This window comes from Motacilla alba, chromosome 4 (genome assembly GCF_015832195.1).
Source record: "Motacilla alba alba isolate MOTALB_02 chromosome 4, Motacilla_alba_V1.0_pri, whole genome shotgun sequence".
Classification (NCBI taxonomy): domain Eukaryota; kingdom Metazoa; phylum Chordata; class Aves; order Passeriformes; family Motacillidae; genus Motacilla; species Motacilla alba.
Genome location: NC_052019.1, coordinates 54,736,885 through 54,755,451, shown reverse-complemented (window position 1 = coordinate 54,755,451; position 18,567 = coordinate 54,736,885). Strand labels below are relative to the sequence as shown.

The 18,567-nt window shown below is 38.0% G+C and overlaps 1 long non-coding RNA gene across 1 annotated transcript in view; it reads right to left on the bottom strand.

Annotated features, from left to right (window-relative positions):
• Positions 1-428: 428 nt before the first annotated feature.
• The window catches only part of LOC119700792, a 55,410-nt gene continuing 37,271 nt past the window's right edge, over positions 429-18,567 (bottom strand). Inside the window, exons 4-5 of the long non-coding RNA XR_005256880.1 lie at positions 10,235-10,344; positions 429-4,652 (exon numbers count right to left, since the gene is read on the bottom strand). This is a non-coding gene — a long non-coding RNA (uncharacterized LOC119700792). The remainder of the gene's footprint in view (positions 4,653-10,234; positions 10,345-18,567) is intronic.

Below are 18,567 nucleotides of genomic sequence, written 5' to 3'. Positions count from 1 at the left end.
AAGGCCAAACTGATTTCCAGTGAGGCATCTGCAGTGAGGAAGGGTTTGTGAAGCACATGGACTTGGTTCCTAAAGGAGTTTTAAAGGTAATAAAAAGAGTCATAAGGGGTTGAAAACTTTATTGCAGTCTAAGCTGAGACAGTCTCCCTGCATAAATTAGAATAAAGGTCACACTTGCTTTACCAAACCCTTGAGACATGTACAAATCAACTAGACAGCATTTATCTCTATTATAATTTATATTCTGATATTAAAAGTAGGAAGGTTAAACATACAAACAAACAAACAAAAACCCCTGAAAACCCAAAAAATGCAACACAAAAAAAAAAAAAAAAAAAGGGCTTCCAGGAGATAGCCCACCATGGAAAACTGACTTAATAAATGAACTTTACACACATGCTTTGTTTTAAAGTATATATTTATTCCATATTCATCAGAGAATTTAAATCTGCATTACTCAGTGATTCAATAAAATCAAGGTGTACATACAAGATTAAACATGGGTTCAAATGCTTTGCTGAATCAGGGCACAGTTTAGGTATCAAGGAACTGTAATTCTGCTCTCTCTGCACTTGCTAAATTTGATAGTGATGTGCAGGTTATACCCCCTTCCATGCCTCTCAAATTATCATCTGTGGGAGTACCACAGTGTGACTCTGACATACAGACAACTAATGAATACTTCATGAGACTCTCAGTTATTATTTAATCACAGCTTCTTTATGAGCTGATAGAATTTGTGTTGATACGAAGGCAAAATAGCACAGCACTGAAATGTAATAGTGAAAACAAAGCTAAATGTAAACGAAGTTACTATTAAAAGTAGGAGAAGCACAGAACAGAAATATGAAGTAATGATTGAAAACACAGATATTTGAAATATTTCATCAAAAAGACCAAGATTCAATGTAAAAGAATAGACAAAGTGCTCAGTTCTATGGTATGACACTATAATTCATTTTTATGTAAAAGATCAAATTTTTTCCACAAATGTCCCATTAAATAATCTGAGAATCAGGGCTAAACTAATATACAAGTAGAATGCATAAGAAAAATAAGCATTTAAAAACCTGGCCTAAACTGCCATTTTTTAAAACAAACTTTTTTTTTTTCTCCAAGAATATGTGCAGCAGAATGGAAACTATGGATAGTCAAAAATGAAATATTTTCTTTGTCTACTAAACTGCAACCACCAAAGTTAACAGCCCAATCAAGATTATTAACTCTAAAGTTAACAACTTTAATAATGTTGTTACTTAGATTAATTGTGTCTGTGATTTCTTTTTCTAAACCATTGTTATTTTGACTGATTTTATGTAGAATGAGTCAATATTCCAGATTTCATAACACCCATGTGCCAAGCCCCAATTCTCTGTGCTCATACTGCATTATTTATACTGTTGTAATAAGGCCTGATCTAAAGCCCTTTGAAGTAAATGAAAAGACTCCCACTGACTTCAAAGGACTTTCTATTAGGCCCAGAGTATTTTCTTTGCAGGGTTTTTGTACTTGATAATATCTGATATGGCAAAATTTGTGCCTTCTCGCTCCCCCTCACCCTCACCCTGGGTGTTATTTTCTATGTTTATGGGTTACTTATTATCTGGACATTCTTTTGTTTTCTACAAAGATAATTTTTAATGAAGAATAACATTTTAAAAGCAAAAGATTGAAAGTTACACTTCAAGAGTGTCATATTCAAATATTTTGGAAATAAAAAAATAATTTTGTGAAGAGTGAAATATTTTAAATATTCAGTAAAATATTTACTCAGTATTTTTGGCTCTTTTTCCTGCAGGTTTCACTTGGATTTTGGATAGGTTTATCTTGCTCAAACCATACTTCTATTAATCAGTTTTCAATGGGTGCCAAATAAAATGCATAGCCATAAAAATCCAACTGCTGATAATTTCAGAGGAAAACAAATTTTTGCAATTCATAGAAATCATCACCCCTATTAATCTTACTGCCAATGATAAAGATTTTGAAATAGGTTTCTTTGGACCTGGTCAAACTCCTGTGTATCACGACTGAATTTTATAAATTTTATATTTCACAGTGAGTCCACCTTTGTTTGAGATCTTTTGGATGTATGGCCCCCTGTCTTTTCCTTTCCTTCTTCTAAATTAAAGTACAGGATTCACAGTCTTCCACCTTATCTCTCTTTTGTCTTTTGTGCAGTAATATGTGGGTGTTAGCAAGAACATCTATCTTCCTCTTTCTATGCAGTTAGGCGCTCCAAAATAATTTGGAGAAGGTTGTTTACCATGCAGTATACATGTAATGTTCATTACATTTTCATTATTTTTCATTCATTAGAGGATATCATTTTTATTAGCTTTTTTTTTCAGGCCAGCAGCTTCTGGGGGATGTAATTTCTCTTTTACATACAAAATCTTGAGCAAATGCAGATCAGTTCTTTCAAGATCAGCAACAAATAACTATGTGATGATGTATAATGACACTGTGGTTTGCTCTGTTTTACTTTCACTAGATGGACACCTGAATGCCCCGATGTTTAGATCAGTGTGCTACAGTTTAAAGGGTGTGAACCAAAGTGTACTGAAATCAATAGAAAACTTTCAATTGATCAAAATGAACTTTTGGTCTGAATTTACACATCCAACAAATTAGTTTCACTTACTGTCAATCTGATACTATAGATTAATTTCTCTAATGGAGAAACTGTGGGCTGACAATTTCAGTTTGCATTTCTTGAAAGATTTATATATGATTTATATGAAATGAAACCATGGCTACAAGGCATTTATAACAGAAGATGAAAGTCAAGAAAGAGATGTAAGTACTTCACGGACCCTCTTTGGAAGGTAGGTGTCTCTGGTAGTGAGCAGTGTCGTGCAGATCAAATGGCACAAGGACCTCAGTTTACCTCCACTCCCATGCTAAAAGCAATGTCAGATAAAAGGCACCCTTCACAGTACTTGCAAAATAATGCTGAGCCCAGCAAACTCCTTAAATAGAGGAGTGGAAATATGGATATTCAAGGACTCAACAACCCCACGTGCTGCAGTTTCGTCCTGGAATTAACTTGAGCCCTCCTTTCTCATGCCCTTAGCACCTCACAAGGGTGCTGGCTTCCAGCCAGCATGGTGCCTCCTTAACTTGAAATGCAAACAACAAGTAAAAGCTGCTTCCAAACTGTTCCTGTAGCACCAGATGAAGCTGAAAACCATCTCTGATGAACAGACACACCATTCTGGTCACCTGGCTGGACTGACACCAACTGATTCAATGCCTTTGAAGGATTTGAAGATGACAACAGTTTCAGTTCCTCCGTGTATTGATGGTATTCTCTGTCCTAAAGGCTGTCATCTGGAGGGGAATTATTACGAGCAGCCAACCTGGAATTGCATTTTGAGACTGTGGAGCTTGATATTTGTTCCTACTGAGCACCAGTGCACACTGATTCATGGAAGAGACAAATGTCATTATTCACAAAGAGTTTCCTCCAGCTGCATATGCCATTTATCACTTTCAATCAGTATTACTCACAAAGAGAGAGCAAACTCAGGGCATGGCCATCATGTTCACCCTTTTAACAATTTCTAATTTGCCAAACACAAGATATTTGTTCCTACTTTACAATGGCCTTGTTCCTACTTTACAATGGCCTTGCGGTGAAGCAGGCAACTAAAAGCACTCATGTTAGGTATTTCAGGACCTTAAATGACTCTATTATCATCACAACAAAGGACCATCAAAAGTACCTTGTGGGTACAAAGAGTTGGAAAATTCACCAGAATAGACATATGCATCTACCATACCTGCATGGCCACACAAATCTAATAAAACCAGAAATATATATAGGACAGGCAGAGAGCATTAAATACAGGCCTAACACCTGCATTTGCAAAAAAGAGTGCATCTTTAGAATCAAAGGAATCTTCAGAATCAAAGGATAATTGAGGTGGGAAGGAACCTCTGAGGTCATGTAGTCAGCCTCCCCTACACAAAGCAGAATCAGCTAAAGAAGGTTGCCTAAGACTTCATCCATTACTTTTTTTAAGATCTCCAAGGATGGAGACTGCACTATCTCTCTGCACAGCTTGTCCCCATGTTCAATCAACCTCAGGATAACAGACTTCCTTCTTTACACAGAATTTTCTATGTTTCAGTTTGTGCCCATTGCATCTTGTCCTGCCACTGGATATCTCTGTCTCTTGCTCCATCTTCCTTCGCCTTCTCCATCAGGTATTTATGCATTGGTCATCCCTTATCACATCCCGTCCCTTTTTTGAACAGCAAAGCTCGAAACCAGAACAGCATTTAAAGTGGGACCTTGCTGCTACCAAGAAGAATACTCTCCACATGAAAACCCTTCGTGGAAGCACCAGATGTGTCCTGCTAATAGAACAAAGATGGAGAGCCTTCAAAAATGAGCAATCACCTGTTGCTCTGGCTCATGAAAGAGCTATGATATCAGCATGCATCCATACTTTCACACCTCTACATAACAAGGAGGGTGTCAGTTTTCTAAAAATGCATGGAATTTGAGTAGAAGTTGCTTCTAAAACACCATGAATCACTTCTTTTTAAGACGAGCAATCTCTCATCCCTGAGAATGTTATAATGAGATGCATCTCAGTCACTGCAGAAATACAGCTTAGCCATCACAGACGTCTTCATCCTTGCTGAAGGAAGAAATATGTTCATTATAAGCCCAGTTCACCAATCTCTAGGTAAACTAGGCAGATCAGCAGCAGAGTGCTCAGCAACACAAACTATGTCACACATACTGCAAGACTCTAAGTACATGCAAAAAGTCACTGTGGATATCAGTGGTTAAAAGACATCAGAGCTGGAGTGGGCACTGCCTTGTTTGGTTGGTGGTTTTCTAAGATTCTGATGATGAAGCTTCAAGCCCTTCTACAATGACACATGAAGATGAGACCACATGCATAAGAACAACCTTGTCTGCAGTTTGGTATATACATATATGGAGAATATATAAATACCTTTTTATTTTTTTAATTTTTTTTTTTAATTCTCTGACCCATCTAACTCAAGAGTGTTTTCCAGCCCAGTTTTGGATAAATGGAGGAAACAACAGCTATAACACAAGTGATCTTCTCTGTCGGCATGAAAGTGTCTTCAAGAAGAGTTTTCTGTGTCCCATTGAAAATAACTTCACCTTTCTCATCTTGGCCCACAAATTTGCCTCTTCAGGACTTTTTTAATGCCATTGTGATTGTATCCTTGTATCATCATGCATTGCAGTTTTTATAGTACAACTTTATTATACACAGATAGTGAGTTTCCCAGGAATGGGATAAAGAAGGAATGCTCTGATTTGCATGTAATGAGCTGGAAAAGACCTTGCAGAGAGTGTCAAAATGAAACTTGAGTGTCAAAATTAAATACTGCTTGTCCAAGTAATATATTTTTTCTCTTTCACCATGGCTGTGAAGAGGAAAGGTTGATCCCATTGTCTCCCATCATAGGAGAATATCAGTTTGAGACCACCTGAGGAACCTGAAGCTCATGGAATCCTGGGTGCCAGGGCCCTGAGGGAATAGGATTATACAGTTGCCAAAACACTTTCCCCCGTATTTGAAAAGTGACAGCAGTCAGGCAAAGTCCCTGGTGAACGGAAAAGCAAAACCACTCATCTTCTAGAAAAAGTAAAAAAGAACTACCAGCCTGTCAGCCTCCACTCTGTGAGACCATGGAATGGAAACACTGAAGACAGGAAGGTGACTAGAAAAAGCCAACAGGGCTTCACAAAGAGTGAATGGTGCCTGACAATGGAATGGCAGCATCAGTGGGCAGGGGAAGAGGAGCTGTGAATGCCATCTACCTGGACCTCTGCCAGGCCTTCGACATGGCAACCCACAGCAATCTTACTTCTAAATTGGAGAGATATGGTTTGATGGATGGACTGTTAAATGGATAAGGACTTAGCTGGAAGGCTTCATCCAAAGAGTTAAACGATGCTCAATGCATTATTGGTGGAAACCAGATACAGGGTTCCTCAAAGGTCCATACTGGGACCAGTGCTCTTTGATATGTTCATCTCCAACACAGGTAATGGGACTGAGGAATTCCTTAGCAAGTTTGCAGGTGACAGTAAGCTGTGTGGTAGAGTTGATTCCACACAGAGAAGGGGCATTCAGAGGGACTTTAAAAGGCTTGAGTTGGGCCTATGTGAACCTCATGAAGTTCCACAAGGCCAAGTGCAAGGCCAGGTTGGATGGGGCTATGAGCAAGCTGGGGTAGTGAAATGTGTTCCTGGCCATTGCAAGGGTTCAGAAATAGATTATGTTTTAGTGTCCCTTCCATTCCAACCCATTCTATGATTCTATATGCACAAGTTTGATCTGGCCCACATTTTAATTTATTTCCTTTGGGAAAACTCCTACCTTCTGTTTACCCACATGTATTCTAAAGTACAGGATTTTTAATGAGAGTAAATGTGACATATTTGTGTTTGCAGTAACCAATCCTCCTCCACAGCTGAGATGGGGACAGTATTTAAATGACTTTTCTGCATCAATAATTTGGATTTATGTAGCAGAAAATTAATTTGTCTCTTCTCTGTTGAAAATAACTCAATGCATATTCCTGTATCCCAGCTGGACTAGCAACAGAGGAGAAAGAAGCAACAGCACACCTAGATGAAGAAATAGGATACAGAACTCTTCCTAAAGACAATTATATTTTCATCAGATCCTGATGTGTATTTCCCTGTTGTGTTAAACACAATACCAGCAAAACTTGGAAGACAAAGAAACGGAAATAATAATGAGCAAAAATAATTATTATATTCATTCAACACGGGACAGTGCAGTGCATGTAAACAACAGAAGTGCTGTAGCTTTTCATCTGGTCCCTGCAAGAATATCTCCTTTCCTCTCACTTTTCCTATTCCTATATAAGTATCAGCTGCTGATCAGTAGCACACAGGATGAAGAGGAGAATACTGGCCTAGGTGGGCCTTCTACTGTGAGCCACTCTCATATTTAGCAAGACCATGTTCACCCTTAGGTGCAGAGTCACGGCCACATGAATACTCTCAGAGCCATTGCAAACAAGTCCAGCTCTCTTTGAATCATGAATTACCATAACAGACATATTCACAAAAATCTTCCTGCTCCCTTCCCCGTACCAGTCCTACAGTCCAACTTCTGTTTCCCAAAATAAAAGAAAAAAGAAATCACACCTATAGTGGCAAAATTTGCACCCGAACCTTTTTACCTGAGTACTGCATTGCATTTTCAAAGCAGAACCTGTAATTGCAGATGTCTATCTTGTGATTACAGTCAGAACATAAACTTAAAGCCACACTGCTTGGCATTTCTTATTCAAAGCCTGGGTACAAAGCTACAGGTGCTGATGCCAGTGGCACATAATTTGCTCCTGCAGTGATATTGCCTGATTAGCCATCTGCTACTGCATCAAGAATTTTGTTACCTTCAGTTTAACCATGTCATGTTTTCAGCTGATCTGCATTTTGGTTTATGAAGGAGCAACTGCAGCAAAAGCACTAGTGGTATATAAAGCTGGTAAAAACAGTGATAATTTTAGCAGGAAAAAAAAAAAGGAAATGAAAACATTTCCCTGTTTTCTGATCTCTGAAAATGACAATACATTTAAAGGTGAACACTTCCTATTGTCTCTGCTCATATAGACATCATTACTTGAAAAGGGGTGCTTGATGTTTCTATAAAAATTAAGCAAGTTCAGACACTGAGTAATGAATTTGTTTGCTTCTGATAATATTCAAAAACAAGCGGAGAATTCAGACTAACAGACAAGTAGAGACCTCATGACAGGGAGGTATAGCACAGCCACAAGGAGCCTAAAGAGATCAAGAAAAACTGTCCTGTCCAAAGGAACAGGAATATTAATGTCCACATCAGAGTGAAGGCAAGCATTTTCTTTGATAGTTTCAGCCATTGCTTGCCTGTAAAATTACTCATGTTGTTGAACATATTTGTTTCAAACCATCTGCTTAAGAGCAGGGGCTAATGGAAAATAGAAATGGCCTTGGAACAATTAATGGAAGGCAAGTGCCATTAAACGAGAAAAGATTGAGGAGCCAGATGGCTGGTGTCGACGCTGACTTACAGCTACAGAAACTTGCCTGACTTTCCCTGCAGAGAGAAGTGATTAGCTCTGGTGAAAGTAGATTGTTAAATGTTCTCTCATAGCCTGTGTGTGTCAGAGGGGAGAGAGGAGACCTGTGTAGTTCACCCTAGATTTAAGGCCTGTTGTGTACTTTCAGAGCTTAGCAGAGAGTCACAGACTAATCTTCACAAGGTGGATGAGCAGCACACTGAGCAGAACATACACTGCTCAGAAGAAAGCAAAGCATCATCACAATTTGCTCATATTTACCCCACACTCTTCTTAAGGTACAGGTCATTGTAGAGTGGTTCAGAAGTTGGCTGCTCTCAACCTTTACTAGCTGAAAATTCAGACTTTATATTGGACCAGATCCTTCTGTGGACACTAACTGAAATCTTTAGTGACAATTTGAGTTGTATTCGCTTGCAGGGAGAAAATCTCTTGATGTTTTCAGTCCTTTTGGTAGAGCAAATCCAGAATAAAACCAAATCCCATCACACAAAATTGCACGCTTGTTTTCTACAATTTAGAACTTCCTTTCACTTTTCCTTCCATTTTTTTATCAGATTCCCAAATGTCCTTCCTCAGGTCAAAAGCAGGGAAAAAAGATCCATAACAGAGATAGCTCAGACAACAGAATTTGTCTCCCAGCATGGGCACTGAGGTACCAGAAATCCAAACTGTTGCCGCTACACACTCAAGGAGATCCTGTTTGCCCATATGTTTCAATATTAACATTTATTCTTCCACTCATTCTGCCTGAATCTTAAATACTATTTATCATTCTGTAGGGTCCATGACTGAAAGGCAGAATATAGCCTACAGATTCAATAAATCTTTTCGGAAAGAATTTTAACTGCATAAGAAATTTAATATAAATACAGAAGAATATATTTTTTCATATATGTAATGAAATTAGGATTTCACTAAAAGAAATTCTGTTACCTGGCAAATACAATCTAAGCTATTAATGTGTCACAGAATGTGTTAAGATACAAATTAGGATTCCTATGAAAGGAGCTTGACTTTTACACATTTGTGTTCACAGATTTTAAAGTGATACCTGAATCAACTTGTTAGGCTATGGCAAAATTTCCTGGTGGCTTTCAAACACACCCATTTCTAGAATCAAAAATATGTTCTTGAAATATGCCATGGAAAGAAATATAAGGGCCAAAATAAAAATAAATAAGATTTTTTTTTATTATTTCTAGCAAAGAAAGACCAGGAAAACATTGATTTTTTTTTTTTCTTCTAGTAATGCAAACATTAATATTACAGAAGTGACAAGAAGGTAGTCAGTTTTCCCATGCGTAAGAAGGAAGCAGGAACAGAGGAAAGAGCCCAGAGGAAACAAATTAATAAACATCTCTAGCATGTGGAAAAGAAGCTACTATAAACTAATAGGATATCTAAAGAAGTAGGTCTTCATTGGGAAGGGAATCAATTTTTCTCCCATGCTTGACCACCTAATTGAAATATCAGTAGGTTAAACAGGTAGAAAAATAGAGAAAATAGGAATCTACCAGATGCTGCTCTAAGTAAGCATTGGTCCCGTGAAAATTTGAATAAATTATTCACATACTTTTGTCATGATCAATGGGCCACAGGAACTTGCACAGGGTGTCTTTTTGTTCCATGAGCAAAACAATTTTCATTTGATGTGTCTTTGTGTTCCATGAACAAAATTATTTTTATTTGGCACATGATTTTTAGTCACGTGATTTTGTTCACTAGCAGTGATCAGCACCTATCCTTGTGGGAAGCTGAGCTTATGCACTTGGAGTACCTGAACATTTTGGCCTCTGTAGTGGTACTTGTGCCACAGTAGGGATCATGAGCAACAGCAGCAAGAGATATGATACATAGCTTAGTTCTTCCAAAGAACAGCTTGGAGGTTTGTGGGCGATGTAAGGGAGACTCACCATGCAAAAGCATGTCTTATTACCTTCAGTTATGTGTAGTGTATGCCTTCACCCACAACAATATTAGAAACCACCTACTGCAGTTCCTGAGGAAAAATGCCATGGAGATCATGAAAGTATTCCACTAAAATGCTCTATTTTTCCTGTAAAAGTTGAACCCTCTGAGTTATATTTAATGGTTCCATTGACATGATTCCAAACAATCTCTGTTGCAAACTTACCAGCTTGAGTCCCCTCAATTCAACTGGGCCAAATCCCAGAATCTCAGCAGAAGTAAGGGTTTATAATTACTGTTGTTACAGGAACAAAATTAATATGTCTTCTGCCATGCCTGCAAGACAAGGGAACATGGGATGAAGGGAAAGGCAGGTTGAAGCAACTTGTAAAGGTGAGGAATTGAAGCTGCTGTAGCTCAGATCTGCTGTAGCTGTGTCTCTTAACTCAGGAAATGTGACTGATTTGAAAAGAATCACAGCATCATGTAATCATTTAGGTTAGAAAACACTTTCAAGATCACAGAGTCCAACATAACACTGCCAAGTTCACCACTAAACCATGTCCCTAAGTGCCACACACATCTTCAGGGGTGATGATTCAACCACTTTTCTGGACAGCCCATTCTAATGCTTCCTAAAATTTTTGGTGAAGCAATTTTTCTTAATATCCAGGTTAAGTCTCCCACGGTACACTTGATGCCTTTTCCTCTTGTCCTATTGCTCATTACCTGGGAGAAGAGACCAGTCCTGACCTTGCTACAACCTCCTTTCAGGTAGTCATAGAGAGTGACAGCATCTCCTCTGAGCCTCCCTTCTTCCAGGCTAAACAATACCAGTTTCCTTTTCTGCTCCTCAAAAGATTGTTATCTAGATCCTTCTAGATTTTTTTCCTGTCTTTGGATGCTTTTTTTTTTCTTTCTTTCTTTTTCTTAAACTTGATTTGCAGTGCTGAACCTCAGCCAAAGAAGTTCATTAGAAGGATGGACACACATGGAGGATGCACACAGGAAGAAAGAAAGCTGACTTTGGTGTTAGATGTTAAAGATTTTGGAATGGACAGGATCAAACAATATTATTTGATATGGTCAGTGCTATCTAAACCACTAGTACTTAAAAATTCACTTTGACACAAGGAACTGAATGTGCTGAAAGAGCTTTGTTCCAGGAAAGAAAAGAAAACTCATTAACTGTGTATGCACACAGGTTTGTGTGTATGCCCATACATTTGAGGCACGTTTGTCCCACACACTTCAAACACAGGCCAGTTAGCACTACTGCATATCTTTAAATCCCTTTATTTATATGGGAGATTTTCAATTGTGATTGTTACAGGTGCTACCAGTGGAAAGTATTACAAAAACATTTCTTGATTCCAATTCGTAGTGTGCAGACAAGTTTTGATTTTTCAGCAGACTTGCTACATTGCATTTTTGAGCTCAGACAAAACTTTCAGAAGAGCGAGGCAACACTATCAGTGGATTTTTCTCCAAGGTCAGACTAGTTAAGACTCAAGGTTGAGAAGCTACTGTTAGCACAGAGTTTAAATTCCTAGAGGAAAAGATTACCCTACATAGTTTTGGACTCTTTTCCTTCCTTAAGAAGTAGAATATAGCCAAAGTAGAACAAAGCCGCCTCAGGAATTAAAACTTTTTAAAATCACAGCAAGTATTTTACAAATCTCTTCAGAATTGCTGGACTGTATACAGATCTCGTGCGTGGAAGGGGTCTTTGCCATGGAGAGACTAAGCCCACAGTAAACTGCAAAGGTGGTTCAGTTGCAGAATTCTTCTTTTAGGTTATCTTCAGCCTGTTTGTGAATGGAACATTAGCATTGAAAAGGGAGAGAAAATAAGTAGAAAGTTGAACAGGTACAAATAACCACAGTGAAATTATTGAATATAATTAAATTCTCAGACAGGATTTTGCATCAGTCACAGATTTTATCAATGCAGCTATGCTGAGGTTAAAACAATTTCTACCATAGATTTTCTGCTGAGGTCCCATATGTGAGTAATCACCACAAATTTTACATTGTGGTGCTCAAATTCAGTATGAAGAGAAAAAGTCTAGTTTGTTTGGCACAGACAAAGCTTAGATATTTTTAAGTAGTATTAAATATACAAGCATCAATACATTGAAACAAAATTAATTTGAAACACATTTGACGAGTAAGAACAGCAGTGTCTTTCAGCAGTGTATTAGCCTTAGAGCTTTTTCTTCTAACACCTCCCAGAGTCTTTTCTAGACTAAGTCAAGAGCAAAATTAAAGCCAACTGTACACTAACCTTTATTCACCTCATCTCAGTGCAATATGATAAAAAATTATTTAGTTTGAATAGCAAATGATCCACTATTTTTCCTTCTTCGTCAGCCCTTCACAGAACATTGTGGACATTTTCTCCTAGATTTGTTCTTGCAAAGGTCGTAAAAGTTTTAACTCCTAAAGTGAATTCTCTTAATCAGCAGAAAGTTTAGTGTTTTAGACTACAAAAGCATCTATCATCCCACGACTGAATTTCCTGGTAAGTATTCATTAAGGTGTTCTAAGGAGACTTCCAGAAAACATTTTTGAGCTCTCTAAATTGGATGGCAGTGTGATCCTTCCTACTTTTCTGTCAGCTTACAGAGTTTAGAACGCAAAATCAGCAAATACATGGGGGTGTGTGGCCACCAGTGGAGCATCTGGTATGGCAGAGAGAAGCAGATCAGGAGAATGCAAAGTGGTGAGTCTGAAAGATTAAATGTCTCCAGAAAACCTCATCTGTGAGAGTGAACTTCCATGCGCCCACATCAGCAGCAGCCTGGCTCAAGTGTCCACTTTAAAGAACATCTCTGGGCTACATGAACCATCAATCTAAGCCAGTGAAAAAATTCCTATGGGAGTTCCTATAAGCAAAAATTATTCCTTCACCCCTAAAAGGAGAGCTGTAAAACATGAACAACTTGAAAATGTTCCACTGGAAAAATACAGAAATTTTGCAAAGTTCTTTTCCCTTACTGTGTCTAAAAATATATTTGAAGCTTGTGAAAGATAAAAAGGGATGGTTTTGAAGGGTTTTATTAGAAACAATTTATCAGCTTGCAGCCACAGAAATTAAAAATTTAGCAAATGCTTATTAACATGTGAGGAAAATTGGTGTAACATCCATTAACTGCAACTAAAATATTAATAAAATGCTCATAAACATCACAAAAAAGTACCAATGTCCCTTGAGTCACACATAAGTATAGATAAAGATGTCCTCTGCAGCAGGATTATTGGGGAACTGCTCAGATTCCAACTCCATAAGCATTTTACCAAACACTACTAATATTCCAAGGAACAGATCATTTTTGAGAACACACACACTCAGACCCTTCCATAAAACATTTATACACACCAGCTTTAGTTTTTGTTTCAGAGGGTTTGGATCACTGTTCTGAGTGTTTATCTACTTTCTCTGCTACTTTCTCCTAGACCAGAACTCATTTTTTGAGAAAACTTTCTTCTGTTTAATTTGACCATCCAATTTAATTTGATACAATTTTTCATTTGTAATGTTTGACTTTCAAGTTACGTGCAAGCAGATAAAAATGAAGTTAAAAATCCCCTTTAAACTTGTAAGCTCGGACCTTGTATGAGAAATTTTATATTTTTATAGATATTATACACTGGATTTCGAGTAATACTACTTAATGTCATATTCTCCATTTTTTCATGAGCATGAATATCTGTCTGGGAGGCAAGACTTCCATATTTTATACCAAGGAACAAACCAGTTGCATTTGCTCAAAAACTATCAAGCAAAATGAGTAGAGAAACAACTGCCTAGGAATGTAAGAAATCCACTCTGAGATCCCTGTAATGAATCAGGCAGAGGTAAAAGTTGACACAGTCCTTCACCCCAAATAAATATACCAGGTATTCTAATCACTGTGCCTCTTCTTGTCTAAATTATTATTAATTACATATTAAATAGGGCAGAGCTGCAACAGGGAGAAAGAAAAAACTCATCCTACAGCAGTCAGCAGTCCAACAGTTCAACACCTCCAGGGAGGTTTGTGCCCTCTGAGTTTTCAGGTGGGTCTGCCCTGCCATTTCTTCCCTGGCCTTAATCCACAGCTGATCACATCCTCCTGAGGACCGTGGTAAGAAAAAATTCCCCATGGGAATTTTTGGTTTGGTGTCATCTCATGAGGTCTCTCAGTCCTCTCTTCTCATTATCCGAATACTTTGCATTTGGAGAGACAGAAGTCCAAGGTACAGAAACATCCTATTCCACCTGCCCAAGCTGCTATCCATTTTTTCTTACAAGACATTATTAATTTCTAGGCACTGAGCCTTGTCTCCATTACTGTTTGTCAGCACAGTGGAGGATGAAGATGGTCATTCTTGCTTCCCCACTGTCGTGACAAGGAGGACAAGGTAGTATCTGACAACATAGTGAAGAAGAAAGCCCTTTTCCTGAGCAATACATGGGTTTTTGGGGAGAGGAGGGCCAGGTCAGGCACCATTACTTTGGTTCCTGGCATTTCTACTATGATATCCTACAGGTAACACCTTCCACAAATCATTTGCAGTGGTTCTATGACCACCAGCTGTTCAGAAATATTACTCAGAGACCACATTTTCAAATTCCCCTGAGTCTTCCCATAGAAACTAAGGGATCTTAGTTAAACAGTTAAACAGGCAGGACATATGGATTTCCTTAGTCTCACAGCTTGCATTTGTGATGTGTCCTTATGCAAAGCACTGATGAAGTACCACTAAGGAGCAATGGCATATATTTAAACATAAGTAAATACTAGTCACAGGGAACCAGGAATCACCTCACCCAATCTTACATGGCCACACTGGTGTTACCAGAGACAACACTGAGTGGCAGTTCTATGAAATTATCTGGCCAGACAAGGTATCTTCAGTGCCATGCCATGAGATGCAAAGGCAGACAGGTCACATCAGGCCCTAAGGAGATGGACAGGTCTGTTCTTGAAAAGACTGTGTCCACTTGGGCTCTAAAGCACACCAAGTCCTGCTGAAGATAAAATGTGGGCCTTAGGTATGTAGAGGCAAAATCCCACAAGTCTGCTAAGTGGATCCTTCTGCTGCTGAGGTTTTACCCAGATTCATCTAAATTATGCCACCACTTTCCAGATTTAGGGAAAAATATTGACCATAAATTGAACATTTCCAGCAGGAGTAAATTTCATACCATTATTAAAGATGCATTTCTATTTAAAGAGGTGTTTTACCGAGTGCCTAAACTATAGCTGTATGGATTTGGGCAAGCAAATGATGCTGTGAAATGAAATTTCCATTTTACTCCCTGTCTTCCTTTTATTCTTTCCCCACAAAGAGTAAAGCTGAGCTGTTTGAAGGATGCTGCTGTCCATCAGACATTATAGCTGGAAGCATGCCTTCTCTTTTTGATAAAACTGTTGAGAGGAGGTTGTTGTATACTTTCTGAGTTTAGTGGAAAATGGTAAGAATAGTGGATCATAGGAAATAGTTTGCTAAAAAAAAAAGCCCTGCATCCTGGTTTTATTTTTTCCTTCTTTGCCAATATTTTTTTCTCCCTTTTTTTTCCCCTCCACCTCACCCCTTCCAGTTATCAAATAAATCCTTTCAAAAGTATCACTGAGGTAAGCATTTACTGAATAGAAATTTCCTGTTTCAGTAGAAAAGGAATAATGAATGACCAAGGAATTGCTTATTTGAACATACAGAGAAGACCCTCCATCTCTTATGCATGTGGGAGATGCCCATCAGTATTAATGGGCATATTGTGAGTGCACTGAAAAGTGACAAATGTCTATAGCCACTCAATTGCTAATTCTTCCCAGCACAAAAATGGGAATAGTGCTGATGCCTCTGTAACCCTGTGTTCTGAGCAAGTGGATTTCTAAAACACTCAGCCTTTGATAAGTGCATGTGGCAGGTTGTAAAGCACTGATCCCATCTTCTGGGCGTTTTAAGATCTACTCTTTGACATTCTTTAAAACAGTAAAGGAAAAAAATAAATAAGAAAGAGAAATTAAGAAGACCCTCTACATGTTGTTCTTCTCTGTAGGGAAAATGGTCATTGGTTTTTTGAACTGTCTTATCAGTTGCCATTTCCTCAAAAGCATCTCAAACAAGGAATTGAAGGAATTGTCAAGGAAAGTTCTCTATTCGCTATGGAAACTGGGACTTAAGTACTGCTTTATTCATTATTTAAAGATACAACATCTATCTAGGACACTAGACAAAGTGTTTTGTATGTTCCTGGAACGAATTGCTTAGAAACATTGGTTTCTCTGCCATTTTTTAACATCTTTTTGCAACTCAAAGGTTTTTCCACTCCTGCTTTGCTAAAATCCTTTGGATGTCAGCAGAAATGAATGGAACATTGAATCCTTTCCCCCTGAGCAACAGAAATTCTTGTGAAAATGACAGGACAGGCAGTCTGAGATGCCGAATCCAGATCCACTAAAGATTCACTGCTCCACAAGTCTGCTGCCAAAATATTAGACCAATAAAGCATAGAAAATGCTGGGAGATTCTGGGTTTTGAGGCACTTAGCCCACCAACATCCTACATACTGGGAACTTGCCTGGCTCACTCCTATCAACAGTAAAGCCATTTTCTGCATTTATCTTCAAGCCAGCCTGTGCTGAGGATGAGAGAGCCTATTTGCCTTAAGGAATGCACAGTTTGCTAATTACTTACTCAAACAGAACAGAGGTGAACACTCAATCAACTAAAATATATTAACAGTGCCAAGAAGACAAAAATGGTAAAAACTCCATGGAGAGGAAGCTGATTTTGTTGTTTTGGAGCACTCCAGTTAAAACTATATAGATCCAGAAAATTCTGTGTCCTGGTACTGCACTGTTAAACTTACATTTTTAATCATGGGGTGCCATAAAGGGTAAACAATCACATTGGCATAATGCTTACCTCAAGTCATATTAGTATGAAATAAATAAAAATATTCATATATAAAATTACTGAAAGGAAATACAGTTGTAAGAGTTCCTGAAGTCACAGGAAGAGAAACCATAGAGTTACTGATCAACTCAGTAAATTTGTCCAAGCAAATTCTTTCTTTGCTGAAGGTAGGTGATGACTTGCAATGTCATGCACAGATTCACTACAAGGCATTTCCAAAACCAAACCATTATGTTTCATCTAAATGGGTTTTTTTTCCTGTGAACAAGCATAAGATGGTATTTGTGTCTCATTGGATCTTGAAAGAAACCAGTCAGAAGCAATTGAAACACATGGGATCATGAAGATCTTGGCGTGAATGATCTCAACCACGGTTCTAAAGAAAAAACAGTAATCCAAAAAGTGACTAGCCCAGGCAGACTCACATATCTAGAGAATAAAAAATTATATATAAAGAAATGAAACCATGAGTCCCAGATTATTTAATTCTTTTAACATTTGCAATTGTTGTATCTCCATTGATGAACTTGATGAACACTCATTTGCCTGTGAGAAAAGACAGTAGGCTGTCATATGAGCCAAGATTTGAATCAGGTCCACTTAGTCTTTAGGTTGTTGATCTTTTATAGTCAAATCCTTCCACTGCAGGAATTGCTCTAAGAGGTTAACTAAAGTAAAAACTCAATAATGGAGTACTAGGTGAATTTCTGTTCCTCCATGCACAATTCTGTGAAAGTTCTGTGATTTTCACAATATCTGCAATTCTGTTGAGAGTTTGAAGCCTAAGCATACCATCCCTGGCATTAAGCAGCAGGAGAAAAGCCAAGAAGCACTCTGCCAAATAAGCAACCTCAAAAAAAGAAAAAAAATCATGCAACTTTTAAGTAATTCAAGGCAAATCTACTGTAAGCTTTTGGGATATTAATGTATAGAATATGCCTCTGAGTGCATCTCAGATTTGCAATCAAACTGCAGCTCTGAAGTGTGTTGTCATTATAACCCAATCATAATGTCATATAGGAAGAGTTTTCTTAGAACAGCTTGGAAATAATTTCCCCCTTGAGTCTTCAAGCTCCTTTGGAAGCATTTCAAACAAGGAACTGTGAGGAACCATCTAACTTGAGTAACAGAGCACTCCTCTGAGACAAGAGCAATGCAAGGCAGCATGTACAAATAAAGTCAGGAAGATTCTTAATGTTAAGACTGAGACAGAAAGCTTTATTGGAAATGCTGTAGAGGAGGTGGGCAGCTGGATCAATCAGTTATTACTATTTATATACTTCAGAGCACAGAGAATAGGGGAGCAAGTATATGTACAGTGTTTACATATTACAGTTCTGAGGGTTAGAATCTTCACTGGAAATTTCATGTTCAGATGACTAAATGGAAATATCTTTTTACATTTTTTTTCCTCAGACACATATAGAAAGGAAGATTTTGTAAATATAATATCAAATAACTAAGATAAGAATAATCAAACAAGGAAGATGAGAAGTTACTTAGAAGCATACTAACTATTGCTTGAAGCAGGAAGTTAGAGACCAGAGAAGAGCCACCAAACCTCACCAGAAGAGCCACCTTCATACTGTATGGTGACATCAGATAAGGTGTTATAAGGAAAACTCAAATACTGAAACTTAATCTAAAG